This window comes from Odocoileus virginianus, chromosome 15 (genome assembly GCF_023699985.2).
Source record: "Odocoileus virginianus isolate 20LAN1187 ecotype Illinois chromosome 15, Ovbor_1.2, whole genome shotgun sequence".
Classification (NCBI taxonomy): Eukaryota; Metazoa; Chordata; class Mammalia; order Artiodactyla; family Cervidae; genus Odocoileus; species Odocoileus virginianus.
The window spans coordinates 17,448,883-17,463,173 of NC_069688.1; positions in this window are offsets into that span (position 1 = coordinate 17,448,883).

A 14,291-nucleotide genomic window follows, 5' to 3' on the forward strand; every position below is an offset into this window, starting at 1 on the left:
ATAACATATAAATAATTGTCCTTAACATGAGCCACTTATTCTATGTCTTCTTTGTTTACGGGGAATTTTCCTTATTGAATGATAAGATGACTAACACTCAGTTTGGGTGCTCGATGTCCAATTCTGGATTCTTGACCTCACCTCCTACATTTGGGGGCTGAGAAAATTCCTGGGACATGGTGACGAGATCTTTGCTGCGCCCCTGTGTGCTCACCCCACACCGCGGGGCCCTGGTTAGGACAGGCTGGCAACGCTCACGTGGGCAGGCCCTCAGCATGTCCAGCCCCTGATCTCTGGTAACAGCTATTCGAATATGAAACTGGAATTTGAAAGCGGAAGGGCCCTTGAGGAATATGAGGTCATGAATTATTTTCTCCTGGAGAACCTTCACCCCAGGTCTTCTGAAACTTGCTGGCTATTCAGGCCCTGACTTGGAGCTCCTATTAGCTTTACAAACAGAACCCTGGACTTTGTGGAAAAGCGCTGCGCTGGGCCTACAGGCGCATTTGTCAGGACCAGCAGAGTCTTCCTTGTCAGAAGCAGGCTGCTTCCCCCGGAAGTCACGTGTTCTCTGGAAACATGGGGTGTCTCTGTGAGTCAGCAACTTCGCAAAAGTCATGATTTAATTTAACCATGCTGATTTTGGTTACCCTGCCCACACAAAGTGAACATTTTCTGAGCTATGAAACTAAATTGGAGGCAATTTCCTCTTTGTCTTATTTCATTAACATTTCAGACTCAAAGTTGGCCCTGAGGAGGGTGTGCTAAAGGCAGTGCTTTGGGCACAAGGAACCCGGAGGCACTTTTATGCCTACAGACTCTGATGTTAATCACTCTGCTATTTTACAATGTTCTGGAGCCATGGGCCCTCTGGGTCACCCGAGGTGGCCATGCTGTGCTAGGCCCCTCTCGGGCTTTGGCCCCACAGGGTCACCTGTCCCAGGCAGGCTCTGACTGCACCCCCACCCTCTGGGGTCTCTGCCTTCCTCTCTTTGCTTCCTCAGTGTCACAGCATGTGTCACCATCCAAGGGTGGAATTCTTGTCCTGCTCACTGCTCCGTCCCCAGGCTCTAGGCAGTGCCTGGTACTTGCTTACGAAGTGTCCACAATTAAATGAATTATCTGGAATGCAGTTCCTCTAAACCAGAGACCAAAGCCTCCATTCTTTTTTTTTTTTAAAGAAAAAAACAAACCTCCAGGCTTTTCCCCTAGAGATTAGCTTCCTATGTAGTCTTTGTCTCTTCTTTCTTTGACTTTTAGTAGGACTTTGATCTCAGTTCACCAGCAAAGAAGGGGAGCCCAGGAGTCAGAGTGCTGTTATCTCAGAGATAAGAGTCAGCGAGCTGGAGAGGGGAGCCCTGTGCGCAGCTGGTGAGGATGCAACTGGTACAGCCCCTGTGGAGACTATGGAGGATCCTCCAAAACTAAAACTAGAGCCACATGTGACCCAGCAATTCCACTCATGGGTATCTACCCAAAGGAAATGAAAACACTTGAAAATGTATCAGTACCTCCATGGCCATTGTAGCATCATTTAAACGTCGAGACCGGGAAACAGCCTAAGTGTCATAGGTGTGTCACAGGTGATGTGTCAATACAGAAAATGTGATATGTAAGCAATGGGATAGTACTGAGCCACAAAAAATTGTGAAACCTTGCTATTTGCAACAACATGATTGGACTAGGAAGGCATTGTGCTCAGTGAAATAGGTCAGAGAAAGACATAGACTGTATGACCTCACTTACATGTGGAATCTAAAAGAAATCAAAAACAAACTCCAGTCCCCCACAAATAAATAAAAAACCCGAAAAACCAAGCTGATAGAAAAAGAGCTGAGATTTGTGGTTATCAGAGGTGGGTGGGGGGCGTGAAGGTGGAGGAAAGTGGTCAAAAAGTACAAGCTTCCAGTTATGAGAAGAATAAGGACTAGGCATGTGATCTAGAGACTGCAGTTAACGCTGCTCTGGGGTTTACAGGAAAGGTAAGAGTACATCCTGAGGGTGCTAGTCACAAGGAGAAAGTATTTCTTCTTTCTCTTTGTATCTATATGAAATGACAGACATTAAACAATTGTCAATTGTTTCATAATATATGTTCCTCATGTCATTATACTGTGTACCTTAACCTTAGTTAATTGAGTGTTGCATGTCTGTCCTAAAATTGGAGAAAAGAAGATGAATGTAACAAAGCTTTGTAACCTTCTCTTTTTATGGGTATTTCCTAACCTCTCAACACATGCTAAAAACCATTCCCATCACACAAAATTCAACTGTGTCTCTGTACACTAACAATAAACAATCTGCAAACGAAATTAAGAAAGTCCCATGTATAAAAGCATCAGCAAGAATACAACTACTTGTGGAAAAACTTAACCAAGGGGATGAAAGACTTGTCCTTTGAAAACTACAAAATATCACTGGTGGAAGTTAAAGAAGTTGGAAATAAGTGGAAAGATTCTATGTTTATGAATCAGGAGACAATATGATTACAGTAGCAATTTATTATTAACCAGTTGAATAAAATATGTCAATTCTACCCAAAGTATATAATGCAATTTCTTCAAACTCTTAATAACTTTGAAGAATGAAGAAACAAAATGTGGTTTATATATTTGCTGAACTATTATACAGCCATAAAAAATAATGAAATCCTGACCTGTACTATGCCATAGATGAAGCTTGAAGACATTTTGTTGGATGAAATAAACTGATATTTGTATAAAAGCACAAGTATTATATGACTTCATTTATAGGAGATAAGTGAGGAGGGAATGAAAATCCACTCCAGTATTCTTGCTTGGAGAATTCCATGGACAGAGAAGCCTGGCAGGCTACAGTCCATGGGGGGGTCACAAGAGTCGGACACAACTAGCACCCCCCACACCCCCACAGGAGATATATAGGAAAGACAAACTCCAAAGATAGAAAGTGCAGGGTGAGTGCCTGAGGCTAGAGAAGGAAGTGGGGGCTTGTGTTTAACAGGGAAGGAGCTTCAGTTTGGGAAGCTGAGGAAGTTCTGCCAAGGATGGCAGGGATGGCTGCACCAGTGTGAATATGCCTGATACCACCGAGCTGTGCACTTAGAAACTGTAAGTCTGATGTGATGTGTATTTCACCACACCTAGAAAGAAATCGTCTTGTCCCTGCACGGGAACTGCAGGACTGCTGGGAAGTGGGTCCACATGGAGCTGGGCACTCAGGCTGGGGGAGGCCCCAGGCTTTTGGAACTGCCGGCTGTTCTAAATAAAGCAGATTCACTCAGGGGAAAAAATGAGCTGCAATGGCAGAAAATTTTCCTGAACACACGATTATTGTATTAAGTTCCCCCGAACTCTGAGCTCCTATTACGAGAGTCCTTTGCCCACGTCTGGAACTCTGTCTTGTGGTCAATGGGGGAAAATTTTGTTAAATCTTTGAGGATAGAGATTGAACGTAGGGAGAGAGAGGCCAATTTTTAAGAAGTGTCTCAGTTCACTTAATGAGTCTCTAGCTGTTCCTGACCCTTGGAGAGACTGAGCAGAAATTGCTTGTGGCTTTGGTGGAGACCCCTCTTTCCCGGGGGGCTCCCCGTTTTAAACCATGCAGCTTTAGGGTTGCAAAGTAGGCGGGGCTTATTAACACCGCAGTGATAGCCACGTCTGAGTGACTGATTCTTCTTCTGTGATGAAAACGTCAGCCTGTTATTACACGGGGCTCCGTGGGGGATTGGAAGTGCTTCTCAGAAGGGAAGTGCTTCCAGCCCGGCTTCAGAGCCCGTTCCCATGTCCTCGCTGGAAACCTTCCGGAAACCACATTCCTTTTCGGTCCCGCTGAGCAATGTGAGCTCGCCCAGCCAGGCTTCCCAGACCACCTCATCAGCAGCCTGGGAACGGAATGTGACCAGGAGGGTTAGCTTGCTGGCTGGGGCTCCCGTCCAGGCTGGGCTGCAGGGAGGGTTTCTTTTGCTGAGAGTAGCATGTCAGGCCCAGCCTATCTCAAAGGATACAGACTCTCCAATGAATCAAAGGATTCGAACTGTCTAATCTGGGGATGAGGGCCTGGACTGAGGACGACTCGGCTCTCACAGTGGCTGGAGTCAGCCTGGGTTTTAGGGGAGGGGCACTTGACAAGGATCAGAGAAACCCACAGGACTCTCCTATCACTTTTGGAGATGGCCAAACCAAAGGAAAGAACTGAGAAGAGTGAGATGGTGACTTCATGTTTTAAAATAGAAGAGGGAGAAAAAGAATAGTCTTTGAGAAACAAGGAGGGATTTTGAATATTCTATGATTGCTGGTAAATGAGTTTGCTTTTAATAATTCATTAAAGTGGGTCTCCATGGTGCCCACATCCCAGGAGGAGGGACTGGGTGGGCGAGCCTCTGACTGTGGGTTGTTCTCATTTACCTTCGTCAGTGCACCTGGGGGAGTTTGATAAGATGGGGGAAGAAGAATAGTTTCAAGAGGAGTGGTCTCTGAAATTCACAGATGCCATAGACTTCACTTTTTCAGGTGTGTATTTGATCCAACTGCTAGACGGTGTCAGTGACAACTATTTCTCCCTGGACTAAATCTGTGAACTGAAATCATGTTAGTTGTCAAAGATTTCTAGCTTAGGAATCATGGAGAGACCCCTCAGGCCTGACGTCCCCCCTGTGGTTGGTATTCTGACGTTATGATCTGATTCTTAGAGAAACACCTGGAGACAGACAGAAAGCTGTAGAGTGACTGAGTCAGGTATCTGCTGGAAGGATGAGGGAGAGTCCCTCGGGTCCGCCTTATGCCTCTCCAGACCTCGGGTCCCTGGACGTGTGGACTCCAGGTCACAAGGGGCCTGTCGTGAGGTCTTGAGGAACAACCAGAGCTCAAGCCATGGTTTGGGACCGGGTGGGCTTGCAGCTCATTTTGGCCCCTGTTTGGGAGTCCCCCCTCCCCTCATGGCCTCCCACCCGCCTCTGGCCTGTGAGTAACTGAGTTGACCGGGCCATAGATGCTGGGAAGTTCTCGGGGAGAGAATGTGTCCGAGAACGTGGATCCAGTGGGGGTGTTCTGGGGAACAAAGCAACGATAAGGGACATGAAGGTGCAAACCCAAGGACGTCGGGGCACCCGCTTGTTTGGACCCTAAACTTGGGACCAGGTCCCTAAACCATCTCTGGCAGCATCTCAGGCAGGAAGACACCTCAGGGAAGCACAAGAAAGGATTTACACCTGGAATTAAAATGAGCAATGTTCCTTCCCTGTGACTCCCATGCCCCTCCGAGCCCAAGATGGCCCCTGATGCTTGCCTCTGCCCTCTGACCGTCCCCGAGTCCTAGGCACCTGTTGGTGTGAACACACACCGGGTCAACCTGATGGGCCTCTTGCAGCCGGAGGACTGGGGGCCCAGGAGGGGCCTTGATGGTCACAGCCCCCTTTATGGGGGTGACACCGGGCTGCTCCTCCTACCCCTGGCTTCCTTAGCCCCCATCCACCTTCAGCCTGGACATCTGCTCAGTTCCTTTTTCTTTCTTCCTTTTTTTTTTAAAAACAGAAATGAGATACACAATCTTTTTCTTTTAGTGTTTACACATAATATCTACAGAATTTACCTTTCTGTCTTGAATGACTTAAAAACAAAGCAGCTGTTCCCTGGTGCCCTCTTGGGTTGTTGTTACTCACTCTGGTTTCCTTCGCCAGAAGGATCTCTAGGTCACTCAGCGTGTGTCCTTGCTGCTTTGTATTGTGCAGATGGTGAAGCATCTTAGAGTGAGAGAGAGAGAGGAAGAAGAAAGAAAGAAAGGGAGAAGGGGAGAACGTAGGGAGGAAGCTTCCAGATTCAGAAAGTAGCTGAGTCCTGAATCCTTCTTACTCCCCTTGTCCCTGTGGATCCATCACATATGTGAGATGCTTAGATCTCTCATGATTTCCTGGAAAACCCAGGGGCGTCCCTGCTAAGATCCCCCGTCCCAAGGATAACAGCCCCGAGGTGCCTGCTGGCCGTGAGCACTGACTCTGCATGTGCAAAGTCAATCAGAGAAAAAAAGCACCGTGTGATCTCACGTGTACGTGGACTCTAAAACATACAGCAAACAAGAGAACATAACAAAACAAGCAGACTCTCAGACACAGAGAATAAACTCGTGGTTCTCAGCAGGGAGGTTGGGCTGGGTGATCCAAGGGTGGGGGACTAAGAAGTACAAACAACTGTGAATACCATAAATGAGCTACATGGACAAGTGGTACAACATGGGGAATACAGCCAGTATTTTGTAATAACTATAAATGGAGTAAAATCATTAAACATTGTGAATCACTATCTTGTACACCTGTAACTTGCATAATATTGCACATCAACTACATTTCAGTGAAAACGACTCGCACCCTCAGTTCCTCAGAGGGTACAGATCCTCAGTTCCTCTGTGGAGGTACAGAGTCCAGGCTTCACGGGATGAGCATGGGTGATGCGGGGCTGGGAGAGGCCGAGATGAAAGGAAAATGAACAGGAGATTCTAGCATGAAGTCCTGTTCCCCAAGTCCCATTGCAGGAAAACAGCCCAGTTCATGAGAGTTCTGAGCCTGCTTCCTCCCATATTTATCTTGGCCGGATACCAGCCCTCTTCTCTGCAGAGACGGGGGGAAACTGGGGACCCCCATTCATGGCTGAGGCCATCTGATGCCTGAGCCCTACCTGGCACAGCCTTCATTCACAGCTCATGAAGCAATTTCTTCCATGTTCAATATTTTCATTTCGTGGTCCTTGAAAATGAAGTATGTTTTAATATAATTCCAGGCCTCAAATTCAACAGATATGTTCTCAATCAACAATGATGGGATTCAATTCTGTCAAGCTGCTTGTAAACAATGTAAAAAATACGACTTCTTTCTCTCGAACGGTGGCGATTAAAACATTGCTCCCGGGAATTCACCAAGCTGTCTTATTTACCACGATTGTAAAGTGCTCAGAAGTGCTATGTTGAACCAAAAGAAAAAAACCCAATATTGTATCTTTGACAGGTTTTTATATGTGATGCAACCTCATTCCAACTGACCATCTCAAGCCCCCTGAAGTGTGGGTAGCAAGCTGCATTCCTATGAAACTATTATAAATGGGGCAGTGAGTCAGGGAGAGACTAAAAGAATGTTCCTGAAGTCACATAGCGGGAGCTTTGCACTAGAATTTCCTGCTTCATCTCACATACTTCAAGCCCAAGGGGAGCCCCAACCCCCCAGCACACACACGATATGTGCAGAGGAAGTTTCATTTATAAATGCAACCTTTAGAATATTCTTCTCAGTTTTGAGTTTCTGTGTTCTTGCTGCCAAACAACATAGCAGTCAGCAGATAGAAAGTACTGGTGATCAGAAGGCTGATTCTGATCCTGTGAGGCTGCCCTGCACATACTGGGGTACGGCCAGGACTGGTCACTCTGCCCGGCTCAGACTGCCTGAGGATCAGGGCCAGCTCACAGGGAGGCATGGACGGCCACACCTCCACACCCGTGGTTCATGCTGAGAGGCTGTCCTCTGACCCGGGTGACAGCAGTGTGTCCGCGGGGGGCCCTGGAGGATCTGGCATCGTGGACACACTGGGGGAGGGGCTGGGCAGGGCACACGTGCTTCTGCCCAAGGGCCAGCTCAGGAGCTCCTGTGTCCCAGGGGGTGCTGGTCCACCCGGCTCCAGTCTCAGCCTTCATCCCCTTTGAGCAGAAAGGTGGTTAGAGATGAAGGGAGGGGGCAACCCCAGCCTCAGAGAGGCCGCTGCATGACTGGACGGCTGGGTAGGCTGGGTGGGAGTCCTGTAGAGGAGGCCAGATGGTGGCGGTTGAGGTCTGACTGGGCTTGGTGAGGGTCTCAGCTGTGGGAGAGACCAAAGTTCAACAGGGCTGGGGGAGGGCAGGGCCACTGTGGCCCCTCAGTGGCCCTTCCAGCACTATCTCCTTGCTAACCCTGCAAGGCCAGCCGTGGACCTGAGACCCATGTGGAGGCTCTGCCTGGGGGGAGCAGGGCTGTGCAGTCAATGCTGAGAGCAGAGCTGGGACCCTCCCCGGGAGCCTAAAGGGGCCCAGGATTGGGGGTTGGGGTGGGGAGAGGATGGTCAGGTCTGCCTTCCTTCTTGGTGCCCAAAGGGCTTGGGGGCTGTGCTCTGGTCTATAACCTTGAGCTCAGAGGCAGACGCAGCCCTGGGCCCCCACCACCTTGCCCTGCAAGTGCAGGTGCAGACACAGATGGACTTGGTGACAGGAGAAACACTTCCTTTCCTCCCCCACATAAACCACCCCCTCCCATCAAGATAAAACACATCTATGAAAATCACACACCTGTAACTCTCAGTGAGCACTGGCAGAGGTGACCGTGGTCTGAGGGTGAGTTCACAGTTTCCTGGGCTCCTGTCTGGAGGGCCTGGCCCCCGCAATGATGGAGCACCAGGCTCCTGTCCCGGTCAGATGGCCCAGCAGCTGGTTCTTGGTCTTGCAGTCTTGGCCACCACGCCGGTCCCATCCCCGGAGCTGTGAGGCCAGGGAAGGTGAGGAGGGATGGGCAGCTCGTCCCTGTGCTGGGAACACCCTGGTCTTGGCCTGCCGGGTGCTAGCAGCACCCCAGCCCTGGTGGGACCACAGACATCCCCATGCTTCGCTAACATGCCCAGGGCCAAGTCATCCACAATTGAGAGCCTGTGTCCAGAGTCTGGGGTCCTCGGCATCTCCAGGTTTGGGGTTGGGGCCAGTTTATGTGTGCAGGAGTGGGGAGGGCACAGGCCTGTATTTTATCACAAACAGAATCCATGGCCCTTTGCTGATTGCACGATTGTCCATGTCTGAAAGACAGCTAACCCAGTGCTTCAACAGTGATCTTGTGTACACACAGGCCTGTGGGACGCTGTTTTCCCTGGTGGGTACAAATGTGGGTAAACCCCTTCCCGAGTTGCCCCCAACCCCCAGAAAGAAAGAAGAGGATGACGTGTCCATGCGTATGTCTGTGTGTCCACGTGTGTGTCTGTGATTCCGTATGTCTGTGTCCATGTGTGTGTCTGTGTTCATGTGTGTGTCTGTGTGTGTGTGTCCATGTGTGTGTACGTGGTTCTGTGTGTCTGTGGTTCTATGTGTCTCTGTGTGTGTGTCCATGGTTCTGTGTGTTTGTGCCCGTTTGTCCATGTATCTGCGTGTCCATGTGTGTGTAAATGGTTCCGTGTGTCTGTGTCCATGTGTGTCTGTGGTTCTATGCCTGTATCCATGTGTGTCTGTGTCCATGTTTTTGTGTGTCCCTGTGTGTGGTTCCATGTGTCTGCGTGTCCATGTGTCTGTGTCCATGTGTGTGTCTGTGTCCACATGTGTGTATGTGTTCCATGTGTCTGTGTCCATGTGTGTGTCTCTGTGTCCACATGGGTGTCTGTGTTCCGTGTGTCTGTGTCCATGTGTGTGTCTGTGTGTCCACATGTGTGTATGTGTTCCGTGTATCTGCATCCATGTGCGTGTATGTGGTTCTGTGTGTCTGTGTCCATGTATGTGTGTCTGTGTGTCCATGTGTGTCTGTGTCCATGTGTCTGCATGTTCATGTGTGTGTCTGCAGTTCTGTGTGTATGTGTTCATGTGTGCATCTGTGTGTCCACATGTGTGTATGTGTTCAGTGTATCTGTGTCCGTGTGTGTGTCTGTGTGTCTACGTGTGTATGTGTTCCGTGTGTCTGTGTCCATGTGTGTGTCTGTGTGTCCACATGTGTGTATGTGTTCCGTGTGTCTGCGTCCATGTGCGTGTATGTGGTTCTGTGTGTCTGTGTCCATGTATGTGTGTCTGTGTGTCCGTGTGTGTCTGTGTCCATGTGTCTGCCTGTTCATGTGTGTGTCTGCAGTTCTGTGTGTATGTGTTCATGTGGGTGTCTGTGTGTCCACATGTGTGTATGTGTTCAGTGTATCTGTGTCCATGTGTGTATGTGGTTCCATGTGTCTGTGTCCATGTATGTCTGTGGTTCCATGTGTCTGTGTGTCAGTGTGTGTCTGTGTCCATGTGTCTGCATGTTCATGTGTGTGTCTGTGGTTCTGTGTGTGTGTGTCCATGTGTGTGCCTATGTGTCCATGTGTGTGTATGTGTTCCATGTGTCTGTGTCCGTGTGTATATGTGGTTCCATGTGTCTGTGTCCACGTGTATCTGTGCCCATGTGTGTGCATGTGTGTTCATGTGTGTACCTGCGTGTTCATGTGTGTACCTGCGGTTCTGTGTGTCTGTGTCCATGTGTGTCTCCATGTGTTTATACGCGTGTGCATGGTCTGGACTTGGTTGTGTTGGTCCTGGGTGGGCCCTCCCCTGCCCTCTGGGATCCAGAAGATAGACAGCATTAGGGAACCACACAAAATGTAACAGCCTCTGGAGAGAGATGGAGCTGCTTTGGGAAGCTCGTTTCAAATGGGTTGTTTTGAATCTACAAGTTCATTCAAATCCAATCACAGCAAATTCATAGATTGTGATGTCATGCGAATTGAAACCAAAAAAGGGCTGTGGGTATGCTTTCTGCCAGACACACTTCTGGCTCCAGGAAACCCCTCCCACCAGCTTCCTGGCTCTGCTCTCGGCCTGGGCTGGGACTCCGCATTGAGCTTCAACTCCCTGGACAGTTCTTCTTTATTTAGCAGCCCTTGCACCCAAGGCAGCCCTTCATGACTGCTTCTCACACTGATAACACGAATTTATTTTCACACTAAAAAGGGAATGTCTCCTTTCGATTGTAGACACACCCACATTGTCTGGGGGTGGCGGCAGTGGTTGTGGGGGGCAGGTACAGCAGGAACTCGGTGACCTGGCTCATTGCTATGGTTCTAAAGGCTTTCTTAGCCCACGGGGGTGCAGCGGGGTGGGGTGCAGAAGGTCTCTGTCCACTGTGAGAGCCTCCTCCCACCCCCGTCCTGGCCTGGTCCACCCCATGGATGATAGGCCTCTTCCCATCACTGTGGATGGGGCTTGACTTTAGTGGCCCAGCATCAGCATCAGAGGTGGCTGAAGCAAGGATGTCAGGGAAGTTTGTCTGGGAGGCCGTCTGGGTCTCCGGCCGTTTTGCTACAGGAAGCGCATGCCGTCCTCCCCTCAGCATGACCTCCTGGATTCGTGACTCCCTGGGCTGTACCTCCACACACAGTTCTCAGCACTGATGATGGACTGGAAGACGTGCTTGTGAAGCTCTGTTGAGAGAGTGAAGAAATAAATGAGGATGAGTCCCTCTGGGGAGAGAGCTGTCCTGACTGCTTCTGACTGTCTGCTTCAAGAGCCATGGAGACTGGCCGGAGTACCGGGCACGGTGGACCTGGGGTGGGGCGCGGAGGACTTCAGAACACAAGCTCACACTCCAGATGACAACACGAAGTCCAACCAGAGCGCATCCTCTGTCTCCTCTTTCTCCCTGACTCCTATTTTCCAGCCTCATCCAGCAGAAGAGATGGCGCTCAACCTGCCGAGACCTCAGCTTTATTTAAGGGACAGCTGCTGGGCTCCTGTAAGGAGCACACCATGGTCCCTGAGAGGCCCTCCCTGAATACCATGCAGTCTGTGACAAAGTCATGTGTGGACTCGACCACGCCTGACATTATGTGGCCCCTCATATATCTGATGCCGGCGTCAGCTGCCCCCGGGCCTGGAGTTGGTAGTCACACCCCCGAGGACACAGAATGCTAAGACCTGGGGGCTCTGGGAACCTGTTCATTTGTTTTCCAAGTAGAAAGCCCCCTCTCTCTGCCTGAGAGGCCAAGCAGCGTCCAGCAAGGGCTGTTTGCAGGGTTGGGCCTGTTGTGAGAGCAGCAAGCAATGATGGGGGCCACGGGAGGAAGGGGCAGATGACCCTCATCTGCAGCTCCCCCGCTGGTGGGAGGACAAGGCCTGGCTCTGGGAGTTGGGGGGTGCCTTCGGAACACACTCTGGTCAGGGGAGTGGGGTGATCATCCTGGAGACGCACACTGGCTAGTGTGGTCCTGCCCTGGTGACCCTGGAAGCAGAGGAGGTGGGAGGGAAAGGAGAAGAGTCTGCAGGGGTGTCCATGGGTTTCACTGGGCTGAGAAGAGACCAAAAGTGATGGGAGAGACAAGGGCACAGAGCCTGAGGGCAGATCTGGACTAAGCAGAGCCCCCGAGATACAAGAGCCCTGGCAATGGGATGAGGCTGGGGTCCTTGGAATGAAGACCAGCTGCTCACCAATGATTGGGAGTGGGCCGGGTACCTCTGGGGAGCCTAGGGGCCTCTGGAAGCTAGGCATCCTTGGAGAGGCTGGCAGTGGGGGCGGGCGGTCCCTGGGAAGAGTAATAAATTTGCTTGGATTTTAAAGCTTGCCTAGAATTTACCAACCAGAGACCAAGGAGAAGCTTAAGCTTCCATCTGGGAGTCAGCATCCATAGAAGGATCACCATGCAGGACAAGACCTCAGAGAGGCTGTCCTCAGAGCACAGAGTCCTCTCACCCCAGGCGATAGAGTACCCCTCAGGACAGAGTCCTCCCCCCAGGACACAGAGACTCCCCCAAGGACACAGAGTCCCCCAGGACACAAATTTCCCCCCAGGACACAGAGACCTCTCCCCCAGGACACAGAGTCCTGCCCCAACCCAGGACACAAGAGTCACCCCCTCAGGACGCAAGAGTTCTCCTCCCAGGACACAGTCCTCCCCCCAGGACACAGAGACTCCCCCCACGACACAGAGTCCATCTCCAGGACACAGAGGCGGCCCCCCCCCCAGGAAAAAAGAGTCACCCCCTCAGGACATAGGACACTGAGACTCCCCCCAGGACACAGAGTCCATCCCCAGGACACAGAGGCTCCTCCAGATCACAGTCTCCCCCCTAGATCACAGAGTCCCCCCCAGGATACAGAGGCCCCTCCCAGATCATAGTCTCCCCCCTAGATCACAGAGTCCTCCCCAGGACACAGAGGCCCCCGCCAGATCACAGTCTCCCCCCTAGATCACAGAGTCCCCCCCAGGACACAGATTTCCCTCCCCCTCCCAGGACACAGAGTCCTCCCCCCAGGACAGAGAGATTCCCCTCCAGGACACAGAGTCCCCCCACCAGGACACAGAGGCCCCCCCCCCTCCCCGAGATCACAGTCTTCCCCCCAGATCACAGAGTCCTTCTCCCAGATCACAGAGTCCCCTCCCCCAGGATACAGAGTACTTCCCCAGATCACACAGTCCACCCCCAGGACACAGAGGCCTCCCCTCCAGATCACAGAGTCTCCCCCCTAGATCACAGAGTTCCCCTACCAGGATACAGAGTCCCCCAGGACACAGTTCCCACCCAGGATACCGAGTCTGGCCAGGACACAGAGTCTGCCCAGAACCCAGAGTTCCCCAGGACACAGAGTCCCCGCTAGGACACACAGCCCCTGGTTGCCCCCTGACAGAGTCTCCCCTGGAGGGGCATTAAGGCTGCGGGTCGGCGTGGTATTGGGGCTACGGTGGCCGCGTCTCAAGTGTGGGCAGGGCTGCCGCCCAGAGGTCTGTGGTGGAAGTCAGGGCAGACCCCTGACAACAGGAAGGAGGCAAGTGGCTCTGAGCCTCGGGCCTGCGTCCAAGGAGAGGGCTGTCGAGGCCCTGCGTTTCCAACGATGATGAGCATGTCTCTGCAGCTGGAGGAAAGCACTCGGGCCGGAAGAAATGTCAAGAGCACAGCTTCATGTTTAAAATCTCCAGTACGAGCCATTACACATGATGACGTGGAATAGCACAGTGTGAGGGGGAAGAGGCCGAGGTCTCAAGACACCGTCGCACCAACATCCGCAAAGAGGGGAACGCAGGGCTTTAAATGAAGGGCTGTCGGGCGGAGACAAAGGTGGGGTGACAGTGAGTTCCACACACAGGCACACAGGAGACACAACAGGAGCTGGCACGGGCTTCCAGCCATAGCTGGTGTCACGTTTGAGTCCTGAGATCAAAGGGGATGCAGTCATTCCCTGGGGACCACAGGCTGCGGGCAAAGCCAGCCGAGCTGGCAGGGCAGGCAGAGCCCAGCTCATGGATTCTCTCATAGGCTCTCCTGTAACCTTTCTGCTGATGCATGTCAGAGCTCTGAGATAGGAAGGGAAAGTCCTGCTGAATGAAGGATCTTTACTCCTTTGGTTTCCATCAAGGCACAGGTAGAAGCAAGTTTCTTACTTTAACTTCTGGGGAAGTCTCTGGGTGCTTCTGTACACCCACATGGGGGATGCTCTGAACTGAGGTGGGGGGAGAACATGTTCTTCATGATTCTACAAGAATTCTTCATTTCTTGTCTAGTTTAATGTTATTTTAAAATAGTGCTTGTGGTTTAATCATTCTTTTTCTTGAGATCTTGCTACCAGATTTAAAAATCTGCTGCTAGGAGCCAAG